We start from the raw sequence: 27,313 nt of genomic DNA, 5'->3' as shown, positions 1-27,313 counted from the left end.
TTCTCCGTCCGTATTCAGAACAGCATTCCGACTGCAAAAAACAGAGGACGAAAATAAAACACAGTGTTTTTGCCGGTGAGAGGAAACCACAGCGATATATTGGAATGTAACGTTATTTGGGTAGCCAAAAGTACGACATTAAAATAATACAGTTAAAATAAAACAGCGACTGTGTGTGCCGACTAAATATTCTACATGCTGAGGGAATTAAAAATACCGCCGCGTATATTGCTGATCTTGTGAATAACTGGTAGAAGCCAATAGCAGTAATTACAGAATTTTTCGGCAGAATTTTAAGGAAATTAGGAACGAGACTTCGCTCTAGTTTATTATTTGAGCAGAATCTAGAACGGAATACAGGCAACGACCATATGCAAAGTATTCATATTATTCTGAGTATTGCTTACAATTACTCGTACTTTTCTTCAATGTTGTACGTAGCGCTAGGACAGTGATTCCAATGAAATCATGATTACAGTGTTAGGTCTTGTTTAGCATCATCGGGATATATATCCCTTGCTACGTTTACTCAAAATCTGTTGCGAAGAACTACATGTTTAAATTTAGTGAACTAAAATAGTAGGGATATATAATCAAAGTATTAATTACTTTTTAGGTTGAATGTTTCCCTTCTCAATGGCGGTGGTGCCTATTTTGTCACACTTGTGTCACAAGTTTTTTCAGGTACTTTGAATTTAAGTATTTATAGCTTTCTGCTGCATACATTTTCCACCCCCAGTTAAGAAGTTAATTTTGGTAATCGTCTTCCAGATCCTGCTTGTTTCTTTGGTGGTCAAAAATTCATTGCTCTATTTCCGTCACAGTTGACAATTATGTTAGGGAATAACTTGGAAATTACAGAGAGGAGACAGGTAGGTTTACAGTTTTTCAACCCTCCAGACCTCAAATTTTCCTTGTGGGAGGAATTTTTGTTTGTTATAAGGGTCATGGTTTTTTTTAACGATTCCAGAAGCAACATTAACGGGAGCATATATACCCAATTTCCAAATATACTTTGTAGACATGTATTCTTTTTATGGACTAAACTAATTAATTTTAAAATATTCGCTGTCGTAACAAATAAATTGATCATTCAATAGTTACCACGCATAATAATAACAACAACAGCGTTCAGTTATTCAACAATGTTGAATTATTCACTGAAGTATAGCTAACCAGCCGCTTACGTGTATCCTGACGATGACAAGCGGCTGTGCTTTGCTTTCTTCACATGTGACGTTTTTATAATGAAGCACAACAGGTTGCAACATCTGTGCTTGACGAAAAGATTGAAAGTTTACAGACGTGTACATGAACATGAACAGTTACAGCATTGCTACAGTTGTCAAGAACTTTCTTACTCTGAAGTTATTCTGTAAAAGATTTTGCAACTCACTTTTATATCATAATCCCTTTGGAACCTATAATGCCATTATTTACATTGTTAACTCTCCGCATCCCTGATTCATCTCTTGTACGACAGTAATATTTAAGGAATTCTTTGGTTACATGTGAAGTTTGGTCTTTGTTGTTGATTCCTTCGTTAATGTTGACGGAAGGGGTGGAGTGAGTACCGATGTATGTGTCTGTTTTGTCTTCTTTACACTCCTGTTTTTCTCGATCGTTCCATTAATCAAACTTTTTTATACTCCCTCACACGTTGTTAACGACACTTTCAAATAGTTTTGTTTGATGAGGGATGTTCTACCACATTCGTATAATCATCTGTTTTAAATCTCGCCTTTCGCTGAAGAGTTTCCATATGAAATGTTTTATTTGCTGAGATATGAAGTCGAGAATAGGCCTGTACTGTTCTATCTTTCTGCACTCAATAATCCATAAAGAGATGAGTTGAGTCACACAAAAAAATGTGAAGTGCGGTAACGAGAATTTAAAAGTAGCGCAAGTATCTACTAAATATGGAGCAGGAGTCCACTACCGCAGAAAAACCGCTACCTTACATTAACTTGGTAGCTGAGTTCAAATACCACCGCCCTCAAAATTTACCAGAAGTGTAAGTTACATTAACTAAAGCTCAACTACTTACATCTGCAGGAGCAAAAATAACTGAATGATCTCTTCGCAAACAGTTAAACAATTTGCAATAGTACAATGCCTCTTGCAATATTTGAGTTGTTTTGTAAATTCTTAGCTTTGAGTGTAGTTATAGAGACGGCAACTGTGATTATTAGTTTTCATGAAGTTCACGAAGACATAATTGTATCAAGGTCACAAATCAGAGGGAACAGTTGATTTATAGCCATCCGGTGCCCAAAATCAGAACATTCAGATAAGCGCAACAAATTAGGAGAAACACTCAAAGACCAACATACTGAAATTTAAGCCAACCAAGAAACAAAATTGTCAAACAAGAACACCATGGATTTGGGTATTTACAGGCCGATCAAAAGTAAAACAGACAAAATAATTATTAAAAATACACTCCATCAGGGCATTTCGTTCACAACTGAAGAAAATATTATTCATGAAATCTTCTCTGGTTTGCAGCCAGGTGGCAGTGTTCAGAACACATTCCTAGTTGCATAATTGAGGTGTATCTTGAACGACATAATAATGGCAATATCCATGAATCGTGAAAATAGCAGTTCCAGAACGCCATACAGTAAAATCCGGCTAATATTATTAGTAACAAATGTCAAAAAAAGCAAACACAAAATGGGAAAAAATTCAAACGTATGTTCATTAAATCAACTGAAAATCAAATTTCTTTACAAAAGGGGGAATAGCGTCTTTGCTGGAATAAAGATTGTGATCATATGGTAAGAAATCAAAACATGCACATTGAATTCTTGCTGGAAACTAGAAAAGAAGCTTCAGACTTAATTATACAAACAGGCAATATGGAAATAGTCAGTTCCATGAAGCTGAGGAAGACCGTAACGAAGGCTTTTCTAAAACATCTAAAACGAAGCTATAAATCTATCAGTCCCAAAATCTCTTCTTGATGAAGACAGATAGACATTTGGAACGTAACAACCAGAAAACTGCAGAGAACTTTCCAAATACCTTTTAAAAACTATTGAGTTGCTATGGGATCAAAGAAAGATTTCCACTTTATAATAACGTAGAGACCAATGCAGGTTCACGAGCACTAAATGAAAATGAAACTACCAGGCTAGTTAAAAGGCTAATAAATAACAAAGCATCTAACACGGCAGTAATGCAGAAGTTCTGAAATCAGCTGGTCCAAAAACTTCGAAATACATTACACTTTTTAGGCAATAATTTGGCGAAAGGATTAAATTTCAGCCGATTAAGACATAGTATTGATGCACTCACTACAAAAGATGGAGACAGAATTTATTTTTACAGTTATAGAGGAACTTCTCTTCTGCTTCTCCCACACAAAATTATATCTCAGTTTCTCCTGCACTGATGACAAGGAGAACTTGTAGGCTGAATAGGTGAATATAAAATACTATTAAACTCAAAAGTATCCGAATGTCTTGAATAGTGTTTTCCTTGATTTGCGTGCAGCACATATAACACATCTATCTTGAAGGTACCGTAATCACAGTTTGGTACAGTAGTTTCACTATACAAAACGGTTACCACAAGCGATCGCTAGAGAACAATGCTCTGTATGTCAGTAACTGTTGGTTTTATCATATGCCATGATACTACAAATATCAGAAAACACTCTACTACACGTGAGACTCTTGTATATTCAGATTTTTTAAATTTAAAATAAATAACTTATCTAAAATGTTACCACTGTTATTAGTATCTGAAACAACTAGTGCCCTTAATTCTACGACATAAAGCATTTCGTAATCCTTACTCAAAACTAAATTCATTCGCGAAGAAGAAATTTTCAAGCATGCCTCATTAAAAACTAAATGATAATTCTAATCACTCGTGCTTTCTAAAAGGTTTATCGAACATCTCTTAGCCGCCATTACCTTGGTGACAGGTTTTCTGTAAGATGGTTAATCAACTAACTTGTCAGAAAAAAACGCGTTTAACTGAAAGAAGCGGTCCGTCATCACCATCTACAATGCACCACTAGTAATTTTACGGTATTCCTGATGGCACGTAGATGTATGTGCAGTTCGAAGAGACTTATCGCTCTTGTTTTCTAATACAAACTGGCATTAAAGAGCTATATTATTTGGGAGAAAGTAGTTCTGCATCTGCATGAACTATAACTGCGATGGCGTACAGTTTTGTTCTGGTTTGGATTAAAACACAGCACCTATAGACAGTCTTGTCTAAGTAAAGTTTTCATGTCCGACCTAAATTCGAATGCAGACTGAGTTGCATTGCTATCCAGTACCATTTAGCAAATATGATCTTGATATTACATGATGGAAATCTCTTTACTCTTTAACTGACTGGGACTCCTATCCAGCAGCTATAGTTCCTCTTAACTAAGCACGTAAGATATTAAAGAGGTTTCGAGTCACAAGTATCAAAACTGAAATGGCATGATATAAAATTTTGTTTTGGCGGAGCTTCGAATCTAGTAACTAATCGCATTGTGAACAAAGAGCAGTCAAATGTCAGATACAGGAATGACAAGACACATGAATAATTTCTGCCTTCCCGGGATTCGAGCCCAGCACCTACCGCCGTTGTTTCCTAGCCACAAATGGAAATTAGAAACAAGTTTCTTTCATCAAAAGTCTGATGCGCGCATGTCTCAGTTACAAACATCGTAACGATTGAGAACCGAATCCGGCACATATCGTCGTTGACAGTACGCAAATGAACGTCAACTATAGAATTCTCTCTCATCAATAGTTAGGAGAGGCTTATCTGAATTTCAAAAGATATGGAGAAAAGACCTGTGTCTCACCGAGAGTCGAAGCCGTCACATATGGTTATTGTTGTCAATAGAGAGACGTTAAAAATCAAAATTGTTTTCCACCAGCAGTGAGGTATGCTCATGTTTGAGCTTGAAAAAACAACGGAAACTGTTGGCCCAGACCTGGATTCGAACCCAGACACTAATTTCTCGTAGAAACCTACAGGAGTACGAAATCTTAAACAAATAACAAATTGATGGAACTGTATCGTCATAAAGGGATCAGATGCTGCCAACGAGAAGATGTGAGTTAGAATCCCAGTCCAATGCAGTATTTTTATTTTCAACATATCAAGCTCAAATAAAATATGAAACAAGCACCCTGTTTCATTAAGCGGTAATTGGGTCGTTAAATGAAATGAAGTTGCCAGTGTTAGAAACATTGCTGGTGACGGACGTTCGGCATATCGCGCAACCATAAGTCTATTCGGTAGCGAAGCGACATCGCGCCAATACGAATACGGAACGTCGCTAGAATTGCGTGTTCTATTCCTTGCCGGACCAAATATGAAGAGGATTTGTTTGTGACCACCACAGACCGTCTCCAGAGATGAACCCAGACGTCACGTTTACAACCTACCATTAATACAACAGCCCATCAAACTCGACATGTGGCAGTGTCATAATTTTGTCGTAACTTATGTTTGTTACACCTAATGAAAATTCTGACACCCTAACTGCCTGCAGTCAGTTAGAACTTGTTCAGTAACTTCATTCCGTACCAAGAGCGTGAATTAGACTTGATTTTATAATCGATGAAACAAAATCGTATAACGACCGTATATAAGCAAACTACCAAAACTGTAGAATGCGAAATGAGTCCATTGCCTGTTCGTGGTACACTTCGCACAGTGCAAAAGAAAACTATGTTACAGAACCCGACTTATTTTTCGTAATTTAGTAAATCCTAACCTTTCTCTCTGCGAAAACGATCGATTTCTAGATATCTCAGAGATAATTTACATTATTGTAACCTGCCAGTAATACAAAAATCTTGGCTAAACAATTATCAATATCTTGTCAAAACATTTCCCTGAAAGAGGTCGTGGCTGCCTGTGTGTACAACACGCAGTAACATCAAAATTCTAACCAGTGCTCACGTAGCATATGAACACAGGGAATACTAAGAAGGTAGTTCACCACTGTAGACTTAATTAACGCGAAGAAAGGGGACTGATGCATAAATTCGTGACGATTTTATTTGAAGTGTTGGTATGCAGATTGTTGTAAGTGTATTTAACAATTGTCATTTTTTGTTTGTGGCGCTAGTGTTATTCTTGCAATAACATCTTGAAGGTTACAGATTTGAAAGTTATGAGTTGCTCTGATTATGGGTCAGAAAACGGAGTTTTTAACAGAAACCACGTCAGCCTGTTTTCTCGCTTCGTGACATGAATTATTTGCCACATTAAGAAAGTCTCACGGCTGTACCTCTTATCACGTAAAGCAAGCCAGAAACCTAGAACCATTGCAACAATGGCTCTACAGGGCAGACCCAGCGAGCAACTGTGGTCGTAACGCTGATTAAGTCAGATAACTCGCAAAGAAGAGACACAGTTAGTTGTAGTTTCTGCGTGAAATGATCTTCCTCGACTAAAAAGATGCATTTGACAAGTGATGCACCATAAGTGAAAATCGTTCAGAATGCTTATTTGAAATACCTAGGAAAAACACTTTGAATTTATCTGGATGATTCTGTTTCACCCCAGTAAATAACTCACTTATCACAGGTCCCCAGACAAATTCTACAATGTCTCCAAGTCCTCTTAATCCTCTCAACGGAAACGAATACGTCGGCGTGGCCGATGTGAACCTTCAGCGGACTAGCAATCCAGGAGCGAAGTTTGCGCTTCAAAGACGTGGAGGAAACAGCTGACAAATTGTAAGCCAATGTGCATAAGCCAACTGAAAGACATGAATTAAGAGCAGGGGTAATTAATTGGATAGTCCATGACATAGCTGTCACTATTTTTGTAGTAGTCCCTAGGTAACCAGGATATTTATATCAGAATTATCTAGAAGTAATTGTTACATTTGACTGGTACGTAAAAGTAAGTAAGATAGCATTTTATCGCTCATTGTAATGAAGGATCCAATGACAGTATTTCCTCAAAAACGTAGCGGGAGTGGTGTTTGCACACAGCAACACTCATTGTTGTGAATGCCATGGTATAAAAGGAAAGACAGTGGCGAAAAATGCTTGGGATTGATTCAGACCACCCAGATTTTTTAACAATTCATAACAAACTTAATTTCTTCCGTTGAATAGATTTTTTGTCAGTGTAGCAAATGCGTCAACATCTTTGTAAGCCACACAGAACACTATCAAATTAAAACTAATCACAGCAATATTCCCTGCAGTTACAAATGTTTGTGGATATTTTCTTTTTAGCCGACAGTGTCCTTGTCGTGGAGGCGATAAACAAGAGTGACACACTATCCGCCGTCATTAACCACATACACCACCGCTAATCCGACCACACCCAGCCTCCACAGCGTGCATTTCTCATAAATTATGATTCCACACAAAGAAACATAACTTACAGCCTTTGTAGTCTTTGTGCACTTCAAATGAGCTTCGATTCCCTACAGATCTCAAGACTACGTCCTATGCGACTGGCATACTACCGAAGGTAATTACTCAGTCCCGGGTCTCTCTGGGAGTTGGGACCTCTCTTTTATCCTTGACGAGTTATAACGACTCCGCGTGTTCAAAACGGCCTCTGAATTTCTTTGTTATCTACGAATTTTTGACAGTCAGAGCAGCAAGTGCTATTTCATTGGCATCTCGTATCACCCTAAACCCACTACTCTATGAAGTTCAAATAATTTCCTCACTGTGGATATTAATTCACTTGACGTCACGGGCAACCTCAACAGCAGCTAGAGGACAGACGACAAAAGTAGCATATGTAATGAATGAATCTATAAAAATGGATGCTTCCTATTTGCGTACCCCAGCTCCTAGCTCGTTTAGTTCACTAAAACTCTCACAGGTGGTTTCGTTCTTAAAGAGATATCACTTTTCTACTATGAATAATAAGCTGACCGAAAAGTATTCCTTCTCCACCAATTCGTTTATAGGAACTTACAGATCATATTTTCCGAAGTAACTTGGTATTCCCAAAGCAGTGAACTATGGCTACTCACACAATAATAAGAAGCATAGTTGCAGGGGAGTTGTCAACAGCTTTTAGCATCATACGTTAAACGAGTAACTATTAGCCAACAGCTCTGTGGCTTTAACCCAAAAGCAAAAAGTACTCACTTTTTCAACCTTCTCATGCGTCATTACAAATGCATCAGATTCCCAGTATTATGAAACGCTTACTGATATTTTCAGTTAAGAGAATCGAGACAACAAATGAAACAACAGGATACCATTCTAAGCTAACCGAGACAATACATTCATGGCTTTATGGTAGCTGTAGTGTGTATACTCATTCTGCAGTTAGGTAACATGTTCCAACGTGATCTGCTTTATCGTCACAGTGATAAATCACCAGATTTACCTGTAGAATTTTACATACATTACTGGATCCCTTTTATCAGTTTTTCAGACTGGCACTTCACCTTTTACTCTAAAAATTAAGTGACAAGCAAAGCTAAAGGAGAGCACTGCGTCATGCGAAACTACAATGCTTCTACCTTTCCAAATCATCATCGAAAAAATAGTGGAAATATGAGACCCAGAATTTCGTAGAAACGAATAAATACGACTATCACAAATAAAACTGTAGTAATATTGTAGTAGTAATTCCATCATTCAGCTTATGATTATCAAATGTTGTCTATTAGTCGACACGAAAACCACGAACTCAGATTTTTCATTTTGGCGTTTTTCAGTTCCGTCAGGGTAGGAGGAAAAATAACTGACTTTTCATTTACCACTTTTCTAGCTATATTTGTCCCTATGGCAAATGTTGCATTCGCATTAGTAAACGAACGCGTTATCACAGAGCTAGAGAGACACCGATGACAGCAACATTCTGCCAGTGCGGAAGTAGCAGCTAAGTCGGAAAGAACAGCAGTTGGCTAACAAGGCGGAACATGAGAGAAATTATTGTAATTTGCGAGTAAAATGACATCCTTTTCAACAGAAAAAATTAAATTTTCTCCTTATTACTTCTTACATAACTATTGTTCAGAATATTTCATAAAAAGTAAATGAAGATTTGAAATGTATTTGGAAGGGTAATTCATCTCCATTACAGAGAGTAAATCGACGGTAAAAGCCTTGGCATACAAATCTTGTGAAGTTTCGAAGCCTCAGCTTTTCCCACAGTAGGAACATATTTTTGCTATGGCTCTCAAAATATCACACCAGTGCTGCTACATAAATCTTGCTAGCCCACGGGGATTGTTGGAAACCAACTTGAGGGCAGGCTTAATTCAATTCATCTACAGAATCCATCATTGAGTTTTATATCGATTTCACCTGATAATTACAATTACCTCAGTATTTAAAATTCTGTACCAAATGCTGTAAATCTAAGCAAAATTTCCTAAGTTATATTTAACTTCGTTATTATGTATTTAATGCTTAATTGTGTTTCCAAGACATAACTGTGTCACGGTAATTATCAAAGGTGAAAGATCTTACGTAAAAGTTTTACAATCATCCATTCCTATGGTAAGGCTAGTTTATCCATATCTCTATGACGGTAAATTATAGATGGCACCCAGCTTCTTAACTTTCGGCAGTTTTATGCTACGACAAACATCATCTCAGATACAGCCAGTGTTTCGTAAGTGAGCAGCAGACAGAATGGAATCTGAAAAATAGCAGTATATTATCGGGAAAACTCATAGAGCGTTAGCTAATAGTAAAAAGTAAACATCAACGTTTGTGTTGCTGTAGACACATTGGTACTCAAGACTTGTCAGCTACCATCTAAGTGCAGGAAATGAAAGTTCCTCATCTTAGTGGAACTGAGTGAATTGTCACACAAGCTGCGAAATTGTCGCGAGTAAAACAGTGACCCGTATATGCAGTAAGTTTACCTTAATTTACGTCTACGGTCACAAAATTTTTGTTAGCAGATTACCGGTTTCGGTCTAAAACGACCATCATCAGATCTGTTTTATAAACAGATCTTATGATGGTCATTATAGACCGAAACCGTTAATCTGTTAACAAAACGTTTGTAACCATAGACGTAAACTAAAGGAAACTTAATGAGAGAATTATAATTCGCTAAATGGCATGATTTATTTTGCTTTTTGAGATGATACAGTCAGCAGATGTAAGTTGCCTCCTTTTAGACAAATAAACTGTAGTCCACCCAGCTACTCATTTACACTAACATGATAAAAGTGATGAGACAGTGATAAGCACATATGTAAATGTAAAAAAATGGTTCAAATGGCTCTGAGCACTATGGGACTTAACATCTATGGTCACCAGTCCCCTAGAACTTAGAACTACTTAAACCTAACTAACGTAAGGACATCACACAACACCCAGTCATCACGAGGCTATATAAATGGAGGTAGTATAGTTTATACAAGGTATAAAAGAGCAGAGCAATGGCGGAGTTGTCATTTGTACTCAGGTGATTCATGGGAGCAGTTGTCGAAAGTGATTATGGTCGCACGACGTGAATTAACAGACTTTGAACGAGGAATGGTAGTTGTAACTAGTGCATGGGACAGTCCATTTCGGAAATCGTTCGCGAATACAATATTCTGAGATCGATAGTGTCAAGAGTGTGCCAAGAATACCAAATCTCAGATATTACGTCCCACGAAGGACAACACAATGTCCGACCTAGAGCAGCGGCGTTTGGGCAGAGTAGTCAGTGCTAACAGGCAAACTACACTGCGTGAAATAATCGCAGAGATCAATGTGGAACGTGCAACGAGCATAGGACAGAGCAGCAAAATTCGGCGTTAATGGGCTATGGCAGCAGACGACCGACGTTAGTGACTTTGCTAACAGCACAATATCGTTTGAAGTGCCTCACCTGGACTCGCGAACAGTTTCTGTTGGATCATAGATGACTGAAAAACTTTCGGCTGGTCAGATGAGCCCCGATTTCAGTTGTTAAGAGCTGATGGTAGGCATCGAGTGTGGCACAGACCCCACGAAGCCATGGAAACAAGTTGTCAAGAAGGCAGTGTGCAAGCTAGTGGTAGCTCTATGATGGTGTGGGCTGTGTTCACAGGGAATGGGCTGGATCCTCTGTCATGTTCGGGTGCTTGAAGACGTGGATTTCATACCCCAAAACATCGACGAAATTTTTACTGATGACAATGCGCGATGTCACCGGTCCACAACTATTCGCGATTGGTTTGAAGAACATTCTGGACAGTTCGAGCGAATGATTCGGCCACCCTGCTCGGCCGACATGTTTCCCATAGAACATATATGGGAAAAAATCGAGAGATCAGTTGGCGTTTAAAATGCTGCACCAGCAACACATTCGTAGTTACGGACGGCTGTAGGTACAGCACGGCTCAGTACTTGTGCAGGGTACTTACAACGATTTGTTCAGTCTAGGCGACGTCGATCTCCAGTACTATGCGGAGCAAAAGAAGGTCCGTGACGAAACTTGGAGGTACCCCATGGCTTTTGTCACGTCGGTGTATTAGTCCTTTGAGACAATATAACTGATATGTAAACATAAGCTTTGATATGTGTGTAAAAGGACGTTAACGTCTTCCTATCTTCGGTCATTGTTTTGTGACGGCGCTACCCCGCGTTAAGTGAACTTAAATCAAAGTGCAACACCTACAGATCAGTAAAATTCACAACAGTGAAAGAAGTACTATAGTGGAGTGCCCATTCTTTCAAATGCCCACTACTCAGGACAATTCAGAACAGTAATAAAATTATTGCATTGTATTGATTTTTAAAGTAATCCTACTCATAGAACCTGAAAGAAACCCTTATTTCACTTGTCAGGAGACGATTCTATGTGTTTTGGAAATATCTACTGATCTAACTTACTTACCACAGTAATGAATACTCTTCTCATTTTAATAGCATTTACAGCAGAACAATACAGAGTTGCGTTCGTCAAGTCCCATTATCTAATCTGATGCTAACTTTAAAAATTTGTCTTTTGAATTTATCCTTGTTTGGTATTTTGGATTCATCTATAAAATGCTTAACTCCAGTGTGAGACCCATTTAATTGTGCCACTCAGTATGTAACATCATTACTAAAATGTGCGTAAATAAATAATTATTTATATGGAATAGCCATACTTGTGAGTTAAATATTGTGTTGATTAGTATTATTCACATTAATTACTTCTTTCAAACTGAACTGCTGCTAAGGTCTAACAATGTGCACCACTGTACAAATCATTGTGGAAGTTGGGCAACGATAATTGGCAGCAACTGGATGATCTCCACAAACTGCTGCAGTGGGACCATATCCACTTCGTCAGAATGAGAGCTAGGTTATTTTTTTATTTATTTCTAACATAATAATACATTCTAATCAAATCTTCTTGATAACTCTCATATGAATATTCTGATAACCCAGAGATTATGACAAAAAAAAATTACGACAGCTATGACGCCCTGGGCCATCCAACTAATTTCCCATGCTCTTAATTCATGGTGTTTCGGTTGGTATATAAACATTTGCTTACACATTGTGTATATTAATCTTCTGAAAAATTCCGGGCTATTTACGCCAAATCTTTGAAGTGCAAGTTTTAGTCCTAATCAAGGAACACATCAGTCTTTCAAGGGATGTGAGGATGAAAGGGACTCGACAATATCGTAGAGCTTCCTCCACTTCCTTCACCCGTTCATTAAATCCAAATGGAAAAAAGGATCACCAATGTTAAACTCTGTTCTTTTAAAACTCAGTTTTATAACCCACAACCAGCACTAATCATAACCTTCAAATGTGCAAAGTTCAAGATGTCATCGCTAGTACTAGAACCGAAAATATAAACTGCCAGTTCACAAATATATTTAAAGCAATCTGCGTATCGAAAACCAAACAAAATCGCGACTAATTTATGCACCATTGGGCAAATTTTGTCCGCAGTTGCATATTTAGTACACCCTACGCCATGTGCTATGTGAACACTGATTACAACGTTGTTGTTAGGGCATGCTGTACACACGGTATTTCGAAAATTTTCGCGCTGAAAGGCAAACCACAGTATTAAATGATATTCTGAATGCCAATGTGCGTCAGGCGGCCGTAAGCTGGTGGCGCAGACATTGTTTTCAGAAGGACAAGCAGCCACGAGATAAATATTTTTCCAAGGTTTTGATATTACTGGCAGGTTACAAAATAAATTAGCTCTGAGATTCCAGCTAATTGATTATGTTAGGAGGCAGACGAGATATGGTTTACTAAATTACGGAAAAAAATATGGTTAAGCTTTTCTTTTGCCTTTAACGACGCTTGCTGCGAACAGGTTGTGCAGTTCAATAGTAGGCCACACTTCCTGTGGAACTCTTCGCATCCTACAGCGCCGGCAGTTTGTGTAGACGAAAGTTATATGATTTTATTTCGGTGATCAAAATACCCAGTCTAACGTAGGCATTGGGTAGGCAGGGCTGTTGGTTAATGACGATACGATCTAACAAGGAAGTCAACGAATTGAAAAGACTGTAATCGACTTCAGGCAGTCAGGGTGTCAGAATTTTCATCACGTGTAGCACACTTGTGTTACGATAAAATCATGACCCTCCCACCTGTCGGGTTTGGTGGTCTGGTAGATTAATGCTGTGTTGAGATACGTAAGGTCCCGGTTAGATTCCCAACTCTGGTGGTAATTTGTGATAGTCACTAACAAATGTAATTAACCTGTGGTTCTGTAAAGAGAAGAACGTAAAACTGCAACGTGATTCCAAATGCACATTAATCATGATGTCGCTTTGGTAACGCCTAGACGTCAGATTGTGCCATGACAGAGGCAGAAGTAGCGGCAAGTAGAATGTTTCTCACGAGTAACTTATCTTACACTAGCAAATTTATTTCAGTTAGTAAACAAAAGGCCATTTCAGATAGCGAAGAGCATACTTATCCTTTTATTTGAGCTTCAGATGTTGGATATGCTGGTTCTGGACTGGGATTCTTACTGGGATCTGATGCCTTCGTAAGGGTCCAATTCCATCAATTCGTTGTTTGCTTAATATTCCGAACTATTCAAGGTTTCCACGAAGTTGTGTGGTTGGGCTCGAATCATGGTCCAGCATAAATATTTTCGTCACATCTTTTGAAGCCCAACGATGAGCACACGCAAATACCGGTGGAATATAATTCAAATTGTGTAACGCCTCTCCATTGACAACAATAAAAGTATGCGACAGTTTCGACTTCCAGTGAGTCACAAGACTTGTCGTCACATTATTTCAAAGTTCGAAAATGCCACTCCTAGGGGATGATGAAGTACATTTCGATAGATGACGTCTCTCTTCGTGTGGAGTCAAACAACGATCGGTGCAAGATTCGATTTACATTCAGCACTGAACTATTCGTCATGACAATTGTAGTTCGAACATGTGCACATTTCAGTGCTGGTGAAGGAAACCTGTACGTAACGTTCATTTGTGGCGAGAAAACAGCGGTGCTAAGTTACAGGAAGACAGAAATTATTCAGATGTCTCATCATTTCAGTTTTAGCTCGCTTCTGATGAGAAAATTTGATAACTAATATTTGATTGTTAACAATGCGATGAAGTGCTACTTTCATATCAGCATCCGGCACACAACTTTTTACGTTTTCAGTGTTTGCTAATTGTAAATAAAATCACGTTCAACAAATTTCTTGGTTAGTTAAATGGGATAAAAGTTCATGTATAGGAGTCCTAGAACAGTACACAGATTTTAGCCACGTAATTTCAAGTTCACATTTACTGATGCCAGATAAAACGGGATACTACCCTTCTCTTTATGCCTAGTCAGCAATTAAAATCAGTTTTACGTTCGCTCCAGGTCACGTAAAATAGCTTTCCGTAGTTGCATTACGTACAGGCGCTGCATTTCAATGCAGGTCCATGACTGAGCAGTTCGTCACGTCGTTTATATTTCAAACACATGCACAACTAGCAGCTTACGAATAACTTAAATTTTTAAAGTGACTTGGTGTTATGATAGATGGTGACTTTCGAACTGCACGTCAGCAGTGGGGCACTGCCAGTACAGGCAGAATATGCTGATGTAGCATCGATCATCACTTTCTCATCACCAATGATGTTCTCAGAATTCTACCAACATTGCATCCAGCTGTATGCACCGAGGCCTTTCCATGAATCCTGCCAAGCTCATGCAATTGCACTTTTCGTATTTGGCTGAAATCAGCATCAGGACTTCTCCAATGTCATCCCAGGAGTTGCATCTGGTCAAGTGCACAACGCCACCCTCTCAGGGGACACCGCCTTATAGTAGGCACCTTCAGTGCCGGGCGGGAGGGTTTGCGTGCTTCGGTGAAGTCGAGAGCTATGCCGGCGGTAGCATAGCTACTGGCAGGGTCTCCCAAGCCGGACTGGTCCCGACAGAGGAGCCAGACAATGTGTGTCCCACAACATAGGGCAGGGAGGGCTCTAGAGGCGTAGTGAAGCCAGCTTCCCTAGAGGAGTAAACCTCATACAAATCCTGGTCCTCCAGTTTGGGGGTTGGGCATGGGGCTAATAACCCCATACTGTAAAAAAAAAGAATATTACGGAAATTCAACAGAAGCCTCGGAAACTGGATGGAAAGCATGTATCACGACCCCGGCAAAGGAAACGGATAAAGGATCTAACAGTAGCATCATGGAATGTGAGGACAATGCTTCAGCCTGGAAAGATGAAAGAAATAGCTAATGAAATTTTAAAATTCAAATACGATATTGTAGGGCTACAGGAAATAAGATGGCAGGGGAATGGGCAGATAGATAAACCTGAGTACTCGTTGGTATATAGTGGACCAGAAGAAAGAACAGGCCAACTTGGAACAGGGTTTATAATAACTAGGGAAGTTAGGAAAAGCCTTCTAGAATTTGAACCCATAAATCAAAGGATGTGCAGACTCAGACTAAAAGGTAAATTTAGGAATATATCAATAGTTAATGCACATGCACCAACAGAGGAAAAAGAGGATATAATTAAAGAACATTTCTACGAAGACTTGGAAAAAGTATACGGTGCAGTACCTAAATATGACCTGATGCTAGTAATAGGAGATTTTAATGCAAAAATAGGGAGGAATGAACATCTGTATGGAGTTTCTGGAAAATATTCACTACATGAAGAAAACAATGAGAATGGAGACTTATTATGCCAATTCGCAGCAAGGAATAATATGATTATTAAAAGTACCTGCTTTCCACATAAAAGGATCCATCTGGGAACTTGGACGTCTGCAGCCAATGGAGTAGTCAATCAGATTGATCATATTTTAGTGATTGCACGCCACTCCACGTCAGTTACGGATGTACGGAGCTGCAGAGGACCAAACTGTGATTCAGACCACTTTCTGATAAAATCAGTCTTGAGAGAGAAACTGTCACCAACAAATGGCAACAGAATGGGAAAGATGATGAAATGGAATACAGACAAACTGAACATCCCCGATGAAGTAAAAAAATACCAAGCAACACTAAGCAGAAAGTTGAGCAATGAAGAGACCACAGAAGGAGTAGATGGAAGGTGGAACAGGTTTGAAAAAGCCATTAAGGATGCTGCAGAGGAAATAATAGGCATAAGAAGGAACAGAAGAACCCAGGAGTGGTTTGATGAAGATTGCAGGTCAGCAATAGAGGAAAAGAACAGGGCAAGAACAAAAATGCTACAGAGAGAAACCAGAAATAATGTGGAACAATATAGAGGATTAAGGAGAAGAGCTAACAGACTGTGCAAGAGAAAGAAAAGAGAGTGGAATAAGAAGAAATTTCAAGAACTAGAAGAACTAAAGGAACAGAGTGAAATAAGAAAGTTCTATCATGCCATAGGCAAAATGAAGAATAGATTCCAACCAAAAACAATGGCCTGTTCCAGTAAAGATGGGAAAATGATAAGGGAGGAAGAACAGATAGTGGGAAGATGGGCAGAATATTTCAAAGATACACTAAGCACCAGCCTAGAAGATGAAGAGACAGCTGCACAGGAGGGAAGAGTGGAGCTGGAAGTAGACAATGAAACCAATGAGGCAAGAAAACCAACACTACAAGAGGTCTCCCAGGCTGTGCACAAGTCAAAAAACAATCGAGCCCCTGGGGAAGACAGCATAATTGCTGAATTAATAAAAACTGGTGGTGAGGCTGTAATAAAGGAACTGCACACATTAATATCAGATATATGGGAAACAGAAACTATGCCAGATAATTGGAAAATTGGAATAATAGTCCCCATTTATAAGAAAGGGGACAGAACAGCATGTGAAAACTATAGAGGTGTAACACTCCTAAGTACAGCTTATAAGATCTTCACAAGTATATTAAACGAAAGGATACGGAAGTGTGCAGAAGGCATACTAGGGGAATATCAGTGTGGCTTTCGACCGGGCAGAGGAACAACTGATCAAATATTTGTGATAAGGCAAATGATGGAAAAGTTCTATGAATATGATATAGATCTGCATTTCTTATTCATCGATTTCAAACAAGCCTTTGACAGCATAATTCGGCAAAAACTATACAGAGTACTGAAACAAGTTGGTATATGTGCTAAATTAATAAGACTAATCAGAATGACAATGACAGAGACAAGAGCAAAAGTAAAGGTCCTTAGCAGAACAAGTGAGAGCTTTGACTTTAATAAAGGTGTGAAGCAAGGGGATAGCCTCTCCACTGTCCTATTCAACATTGCCCTGCATAGTGCAGTAAATAAAATCAACAAAAGAGGCACCATATTTATGAAAACTAGCCAGATATGTGCATACGCTGATGACATTGCTATAGTAGGAAGAAATACCAATACACTCCTAGAAACATACCGGGCAATGGAAACAGAAGCCTTAAAAATTGGCCTCATAGTAAATGTAAACAAAACAAAATATATGGTAATGTCACAATCTGAGGCCAGAAGAACCCCTAAAAACCTAAACATCAATGGGAAATGCTTCAATGGAGTGTCCTCTTTTAACTATTTGGGAGCCCTAATAACAAATGATAACAGTATTGGAAAGGCTATAAGGGAAAGAATACAAGCAGGAAACAGAGCTTACTTTGCAAATATGCAGCTTTTCAAAAGTAGCCTTGTTACAAGAAAAACTAAATTGCTAATATATAATTCCCTAGTCCGCCCAGTTATCAGATACGGCTCAGAGGTATGGACATTGACAGAACACGATAAAAATGCTCTAAGAAGCGTTGAGCGGAAAATACTACGCAAAATCTATGGGCCAATAAGGGAGGAAGAAGGCTGGAGAATACGCTACAATGCTGAATTACAGGAGTTAATACAAGGCAGGGACATAGTAAAATTTGTTAAATCACAGCGAATACGATGGCTAGGACACTTGGAGAGAATGGCAGAGGATAGAATGCCAAAGAAAATGATGAAAGGTATGATCCATTCAGTTAGGCGAAAAGGGAGACCTAGAAGAAGATGGATCGATGAGGTAATAATGGATATCAGCAATATGGGAGTCCGGGGGTGGAAAAGAGCAGCAAATAACCGAGAAGTGTGGAGGAAGATTGTTGAAGAAGCCAAGGCTCACCAAGGGCTGTAGAGCTACTGAAGAAGAAGAAGAAGAAGTGCACAACGCCACCACCCCCATGCAACAAGCTCCTGAGTGTAGAATATCAGCTTCTGTGTTGCACAGTCTTGCGGAATTTGCGTACAGAACTTTACGTTTACGGCTTTTCCAAACGACTTACCATCAAAGGACTCAGAGTGGATCGGGGTCCTTAGGTTTGGCGCCGAGTGGAGGGTCTCAACCAGAGGCTTCGTCAACTCTGTGACGGTCTTGGCTGCATATTTCTTGACTTGCGGTTCTGAAATATTTAGTGAGGGTTGGAACGTGTATCGGAAAGACAGATTAGACACCGTAGGAGATGGTGTCTTCATTACAGTTGACAAAAATATTGTGTCTACTGAGGTCGAAGTAGAGTGTGATAGTGAAGTATTCTGGACACGTTTAACAGGGCTAGGAGAGATAAAGTTAATTGTTGGGTGTTATTACCGGCCACCAGGTTCCACCGTGACAGTTACAGAATCATTCAAAGGGAGTCTACACTCGGTATCGCAGAAGTACCCGGATCATGCTGTATTAGTCGGAGGCGACTTCAACCTACCTAGAATAGACTGGGATGTCTATGGATTCATTACAGGTGGTACACAAAAGCCGTCGTGTGAATTACTTTTGAACACATTATCCGAAAACTGTATCGAGCAGCTAAATCGACAGCCAACGCGTAATGGAAATATTTTAGATCTGGTAGCCTCGAACAGACCAGACCTCATCGACGGTGTCAGTGTTGAGACAGGGATTAGTGATCATGATGTTGTCATTACGACTAAGGTTACGAAAGTTAAAAAGTCGGTCAAGAAGGCTAGGAGATTATTCTTACTAGAAATAGCAGTTAAGCAGTTGTTAGCACCCCACTTAGTAAATGAATCGACTTCATTTACTTCTGGTACCGTAGACGTGGAAGAATTATGGGAAAATTTTAAACACATTGTAAATCACGCATTTGAGAAGTATCTGCCGAAAAAGTGGGTTACGGACGGAAAAGACCCACCGTGGTTTAACAGCGCAATTCGGAGAATGCTCAGGAAGCAAAGACAGTTGCACTCGCGGTACAAGAAAGATCGGAAGAATGAGAACAGGCAAAAGTTAGTAGAGACTCGTGCTGCTGTAAAAAGAGCGATGCGCGATGCATACAACCACTACCACCGTCATACCTTAGCAAAAGATCTTGCTGAAAACCCAAGGAAATTCTGGTCTTACGTAAAGTCAGTAAGCGGGTCGAAGGCTTCCATCCGGTCACTCATTGTTCAGTCTGGCCTGGCAACGGAAGACAGCAAAAGGAAAGCTGAAACTTTAAATTTAGCATTTGAGAAATCTTTCACGTAGGAGGATCGTACAAACATACCGCCGTTTGAGTCTCGTACAGATTCCCGTATGGAGGACATAGTGATAGACATCCCTGGGTTGTAAAGCAGCTGAATGGGTTGAAAATAAATAAATCGCTAGGTCCTGATGGGATTACAATTCGGTTTTACAGAGAGTACTCTACTGCATTGGCTCCTTACTTAGCTTGCATTTATCGTGAATCTCTTGCCCAACGTGAAGTCCCGAGCGACAGGAAAAAAGCGCAGGTGACGCCTGGTATAAGAAGGGTAGAAGGACGGATCCTCAAAATTACAGACCAATATCCTCAACATCGGTTTGTTGCCGGATTCTCGAACATATTCTCAGTTCGAATATAATGAATTTCCTTGAGACAGAGAAGTTGCTGTCTATGCATCAGCACGGCTTTAGAAAGCATCGCTCCTGCGAAACGAAACTCGCCCTTTTTTCACATGATATCTTGCGAAACATGGATGACGGGTATCAGATGGATGCCATATTTCTTGACTTCCGGAAAGCGTTTGACTCGGAGCCCCACTGCAGACTCCTAACTGAGGTACGAGCATATGGGATTGGTTCCCAAATATGTGACTAGCTCGAAGACTTCTTAAGTAATAGAACCCAGTACGTTGTCCTCGATGGCGAGTGTTCACCGGAGGTGAGGGTATCATCTGGAGTGCCCCAGGGAAGTGTGGTGGGTCCACTGCTGTTTTCCATCTACATAAATGATCTTTTGGATAGTGTGGATAGCAATGTGTGGCAGTTTGCTGATGATGCTGTGGTGTACGGGAAGGTGTCGTCGTTGAGTGACTGTAGGAGGATACAAGATGACTTGGACAGGATTTGTGACTGGTGTAAAGAATGGCAGCTAAATATAAATATAGATAAATGTAAATTAATGCAGATGAATAGGAAAAAGGATCCCATAATGTTTGAATACTCCATTAGTAGTGTAGCGCTTGACACAGTAACGTCCATTAAATATTTGGGTGTAACATTGCAGAGCGATATGAAGTGGGACAAACATGTAATGGCAGTTGTGGGGAAGGCGGATAGTCGCTTTCGGTTCATTGGTAGAATTTTGGGGAGATGTGGTTCATCTGTAAAGGAGACCGCTTATAAAACACTAATACGACCTATTCTTGAGTACTGCTTGAGCGTTTGGGATCCCAATCAGGTCGGACTGAGGGAGGACATAGAAGCAATTCAGAGGCGGGCTGCTAGATTTGTTACTGGTAGGTTTGATCATCACGCGAGTGTTACGGAAATGCTTCAGGAACTCGGGTTGGAGTCTCTAGAGGAAAGGAGGCGTTGTTTTCGTGAATCGCTACTGAGGAAATTTAGAGAACCAGCATTTGAGGCTGATTGCAGTACAATTTTACTGCCGCGAACTTATATTTCGCGGAAAGACCACAAAGATAAGGTAAAAGAGAGTAGGACTCGTACAGAGGCATATAGGCAGTAATTTTTCCCTCGTTCTGTTTGGGAGTGTAACAAGGAGAGAAGATGCTAGTTGTGGTACGAGGTACCCTCCGCCACGCACCGTATGGTGGATTGCGGAGTATGCATGTATATCTAGATGTAGAAAGGTTTATGTTCTTCTGGTTTTAATCTCTGAAAACCGTTGTTCTGATGGTAGGTGTACAACATCCAGTGCACTGCAATTCAATATAAAGTAACTATTCCTTTTAAGCAGATCAAGGTGGAAATGGAGATTTGTAGATAGACTTTTATGTCTTTAATATAGTAAATCTATCGCTGTTTACAGTAAATGCTGATACCATGCACTTCCCACATTTGACCATGTTCTCCATACTCTGTGTTGAAAGCCACGTGTAGGCCTTCCTTGCACATCTGCAATAGCTTCTTCTTTTTCCTACTACAGTTTACATTCCGCCTTTGTGGCTGTTGATTAGTCACATGCTCCTGTTTTCGTTTTTTTGCTTCGATCACCTCCATTTCCACTTTTGGTTTTCGTGCACGTTACACACTTCCTGCATTGTAATGCGGAGTGAGTTAAGTCTGATCAATACATGCAGCCTTTTTCTTAAGACCTGTGGAATAGCAGTGCTGGCAGCAATCTGTCCTACTCTGACATTATCTATACATGTTGGCATTGCTGAGAACAATGTCCTAGGTTGAGAGAAGTATGGCTCCCTTGCTATAATGTGGCACTTCCGTACATCATCTTTGAAGAAGTTATATTAAGAATCCAAACGTAGTTTATAGGTAGACAATGTTAGCTGTATACAGACAGAATATAGGTTATAAGCTTTTCTTGAGTTTGAGTTTCTGAAAGACTTACTTATACACCAGCTAATTTTCGTGTTTTCTTATTACCCCAGTAGATAAACTGCAGAAAGTTGTTAAACACTACACAGCAGCTGTTCTGTAAATTATTCGTTAACTGACACTGTATGGAAGCATTGGCACAGAATAAAGTGGAACACATTTTAAATACTGTTTGTTGGTGCTTAATGTTCTCTAACAGCTTTGCACAAGATGAAGCACACGACCTGTTCTGTAGCTGATCTCCAGCCTACAAATACCATGTTCTTTAGCCAAGGAAGATGTAAAAAAATCTCATACTGTAATGTCTGGACAATTCATAAGATCGATAAGGTAGTTACCAACACATTTGTTCACTCCTGGGCTCGTCGTTGGACATACAAGTTTTTTATGTATCTTTTCTCTAATTCGGAGCTCAACCACGTTAAACAGCCAATCCCAGCTGTCTTATCGTTGTCTACAATCACGCAGATATTTCTCTGGTAGCCTCCTAAGTAGAAGCCGTGGTTGCATTGTGTCTAAATTCAACAGGTAATACTCGTCTACATTCATATGTTCTACTATTTCAGGCAGCTCATTCATTAGAAAGTCCATTTTAACGTCGGCTAATTCTACTTGATATCGTATAGCCACAGGATTTCTATATTTCTCTGACATGATTTCCAGCACTTTCTTCTTAGCCGGCCGTAGTGACCGAGCGGTTCTAGGCGCTACAGTCTGGAACCGAGCGACTGCTACGGTCGCAGATTCGAATCCTGCCTCTGGCATGGATGTGTGTGATGTTCTTAGGTTAGTTAGGTTTAAGTAGTTCTAAATTTTAAGGGACCGATGACCTCAGATATTAAGTCCCTTAGTGCTCAGAGCCAGTACTTTCTTGCCGATATTTCCTAATACTCCCCTTGCCACAACATTGTCATTCCCATTTAGGAGAAATGGTAGCTTTTCCCTGTCACTGTGTCTAACGTTGTCGAACTTGGAAATATTACTACGTAAGTAATATAAAAATGACCAAAAGTCTCCTTCTTTAACATCATTAACCTTCACTGACAGTCCATTGGTTCACAGATTTTAACTCTAATGGCTGCAAGGACATTTAAATTCTTCTTGCCAAGGAGCACACCGGTGTAACTCATGTTGCCAGACGATTTTTCACGTTCTCCAAACCAAAACATTCGTCAGTTGGCTTCCCCTACCTCCCTAATAGCAGATGAAAGTTTACCATTTCGGAAGAATCATTATTGACACTTTCACTACCACAGAAAACTGGAAAGTTGTGGTTATCAATCCTCTTTCTACACGAACTTCCATCATGCTGGATACCTGTGGGTCAACAACTTCTATTAATCAGTACAATGAAAAACCAGCCGGAGTTGCAAATTTCACTTACTTGTTTCACTCGTTGACATAGTAAAAACTGTTCATCCGCAGATGCAAAAACCATGTCAAAAATGTCGTTTGCACATTTTTCACATGAATTAAAATGGTTCCCAGCCTCAAAGTGTGCGCTGTAACTGCTCGTTCGCACATTTTTGACATGGTTTTTGACATTTTCGCAAATACCATGCAGTATTGTGCTTGAAGAAAATGTCTTGTGTCTGGTGTTAGGCATTATGCACTATATCTATTTGATGCATCATTATGCTGGTAATACGTACGAAATCTTATAAATAATAGAACTTTATTTTCGCTCAAATTTTCGCTGAGATCTTGTATATTATGATAAGCACGTATTTTAATGTATTATAAAGACAATTTAGATTCAATAGTATTTAATGTGTAGCTTCACTCTGCCTGCAGTGTGTGACATGTCTCACAATAAATGGTACGCCATTTCATTTATTTCCGAGTTTTCGACTCTGACATTGTCTCTGGATATGTCACATCTCTCATCGTTACCATAATTTGGTCGACGCAATGCAAAAATGAAAAAATGAAATGATCGTATGGCATTTATTGGCCGGGATTTCCACTTCAGGGTTTGGCCGCCGTACTGCCACTCTTTTCAATTGACGCCACTTCGGTGACTTGCATGTCAGTGATGATGAAGGAGATACTACACCCATCCCCCTGCGGGGAATCGAACACGGACCTCTTGCGTAGCAGGCAGTAACGCTACCGCTGCGCTACGAAGACGGACGACTCTCCGTGAGTCACCTCTTGAGGGACGTCGCCCGTGGTCATCGGGGTCATTTACAAGCGAGATTCATAGCTGAAGACAATTCTACTCCATTCAGTCAGATTACAGGATGAAGACGTGTCTGGAGACTCCTCAGAAACCGGAGGGGTAATAAGTTGACTGTCGCTCGCCCTATGCCGGGACAACCAGGAGTTACGGTCCGGGGCGCGATTTCTTTTCATACCAGAACGCCTTTGGTGGTCATCCACGGCATCTTTACAGCACAGCGGTACATCGTAGATTTTCTATGGCCGTTTTATTGCCCTTCATAGCAAGCCATCCTGAGCTTACATTTCAGAAAGGTAACGCCCACCAGCAAACGGCGGAAGTTTCTGCCACTTGTTCTCCTACTGCCCATCCACACCTTGGGCAGCAAGGTCTTCGTATCTCTCACCCATTGACCACGTTTGGAGCATTATGGGTAGGGCCCTCCAACAGCTCACAATTTTGACGACCTAACACGCCATTTGGGCAGAATATCATCCTTCAGGAACTTCAAGGACTCTGTCAATCAATACCAAGCCGAGTAATTGCTTGCATAAGGGCTAGACGTAGGCCATCGTGTTACTGACTTGCCCAATTTCTCAAGTTCTTTTTGTTGAGTAAATCATCCAGTTTTTCTGAAACTGTAATCATTTGTTTGTGTATAGAAGTAAATCACATGTACCAATTTCCGTCACGGTCCAACCATAGTTCCATGGGGCTCTCATGACGATACCCTTGCTTCTGATGAACCCTCAGCGTCGACTACAACGTACTGCTTTCTAATATCTGAGAAGTTTTTGAGCCACTAACACATCTGGAAACCTATTCCGGTTGCTCGGATCTTCGTTAACGGCCTGCAGCGGGCCTCGTGTTTCCCAGGAATCTGGAGTATCTGCGTGTTACTCATCATCCATGGCTCGCAAAATGTCGAGCAAGCGAAAAAACGGCAGGTGAATTTAGCACAAGCGATAATTTGTAAATCCGTGTTGAAATGTGGACAGACGCTGTTTTGTGTAATTTAATGTATCCGAAGTTAGAACATTTTCAAGAATTCTGTAGCATGCCATTGTTAAGGGCATGGGTCTTTAAATTTGTGGGTCGGTTCTTTTATCCATCTTATATTCAGGAGCCAGTAACCCTTATTTCTAGTCGCTTGGTACTTTGCACTGGGCTACTGATTCACGATAAATGCATCCTAAGTAAGCGCACTCTCTATAAAACCGAAACATGATTCCACTCGGACCTTGCGTCTTATTCGTTTTCAACGTTTTCCTTTGCTACTGTGCGTCGGCCAAATGATGTCCATATGATTTCACTACGCGAATTAAATTGAAACGCGAAATTTGAAACTCCAGCCTTGGTTTTGCTGTCTTCTATTGTCACGCCAGATTAGTCGACGAGTTACTGGAGAGAAACCATCGACCAGCCTAGTAATTACAGATTTTCCTGTGGTTTCTCAGTAAAGTCCTTCGCTAAGATATTGTCTATGGAAATTTTATGCTTCATGCATCAGTCTTGGTGTGGACGCACGATTTTCATCTAGCTTTTGTCTGTCGTCATTTCCACGTCCTTTTTTGACCTGGGAGTGCGACAATCTCCGCTTCCTCAGCTTTTTCTTAATTTTGTTATTAACTTACGGTGAGGTCCTTAATCCACTTATTTGCCAAATACTTTTCCAAAGCGCTAATCACAGTCAGTTCAAAGTTTCCATAACTTCTCAGTGTCTACTATACTGGAAGTAAATGATGTTCATTTACTGTCTGAGTAGAATGTTAGTAACTGCTGACCTTCACTTTCCAGCTAAATATTCTCCTATCATTTCCAATGGATTAATGAACTTTAGTAACCATCGTTGCAATGATGACGTCATAATCACTAATCTCTTCTCTTACTGTACCGATGAGATCAGATGTGTTTGTACCTACAAGGTCTAAAACAATCCCATTGCATGTGAGTTTTCAAACTAGCTACTCAACATAGTTTTCAGAAAACATTGACCCGTGGCCGGCTTGCAATGATGACTTTTTTTTTTACTTTTTGGCGTATTCTCACCATCGAGTGGCACCTTATTGCTCCACCTGAACGAATAGCTCACTTACCTCCATCAGTGGCAGCAGCAGCGTTTATCGATACTAGTACTACTGTGCCACCTTTGGTGTGACCGCTATATTTTCCATGTAGTGGTGTGTGTGGGTAGTTGGTTGGTTGCAAGAGGTAAGCGAGGAAGTCTCCGCTGTGTATGGTCAGGCCGGGGCCGCTGGCAGCGTGCATGCGCAGTTGGAGTTGTGAGGCACTAGCTACGAGAGCTGCAAACTTCGTCGCCCACCGAACCTGGATACTGGAGTTGAGTAATCAGTTAACCTGTTACGAAACCTGAACTGCTGTGACATCTCTTCGTTCATTGGCAGTTGTTGCTTCCTCAGCTGTTCCTGCAAGCAGAACATAAGGCGTGCTGGAGTAAGAAAATTTTGCAGCCATTTTCCTGTATGGTGTTTAACTATTGAAATAATTGTAACTGCATTAGTGAAGAGCACTAGTGGTATCTACTGCCTTGTGGTCGTTAACTTTCCAGTTGCCTGCCTTGGTAGTTAGCGTAGTTTTCTGGCAGTGTGTTTTCCTCACCGGGTTGATGCTGTCTGGCATGGGGTGTCTTTCGACAGCTTCATGTTGTTCTCCTTTTTCTTTCTTTGAATGCTTATTGTGCCTTGACTGTGTTTACGTGCCAATTATCAAGACATAGTGCTGCTGCGATCTTCATCCTCGCTGATACTTTCAGTTGTCGTGCCCTTGGTTGGATGGAATGGAATTGTTTAGGTTGTTGGTTGGTTCTTCAGCCGCCCCTAGGTCGTGCTCCCACCCGATTATTTAGTGGTACGCTTGGCTGACTGCCTCACCTAACCTGTTGTTGGAGTTCCCTCCCCAGGCTAACCCATGGAACACTTCTGAGCACCACTTTTCTGTTGTTTGGGATTGTGATTTTCTTTTGTCTCAAGTACTGTGCGAGGCCTTCAGCCACGTATTAATTTAGTTTGTTTTAATATTCAGTATGTGGCTTTCAGCC

The sequence above is a fragment of the Schistocerca serialis genome, chromosome 7 (assembly GCF_023864345.2).
Source record: "Schistocerca serialis cubense isolate TAMUIC-IGC-003099 chromosome 7, iqSchSeri2.2, whole genome shotgun sequence".
In the NCBI taxonomy this organism is placed as follows: Eukaryota; Metazoa; Arthropoda; class Insecta; order Orthoptera; family Acrididae; genus Schistocerca; species Schistocerca serialis.
The sequence above is the reverse complement of the archived record's forward strand: the minus strand, read 5'-3'. Positions refer to the sequence as shown.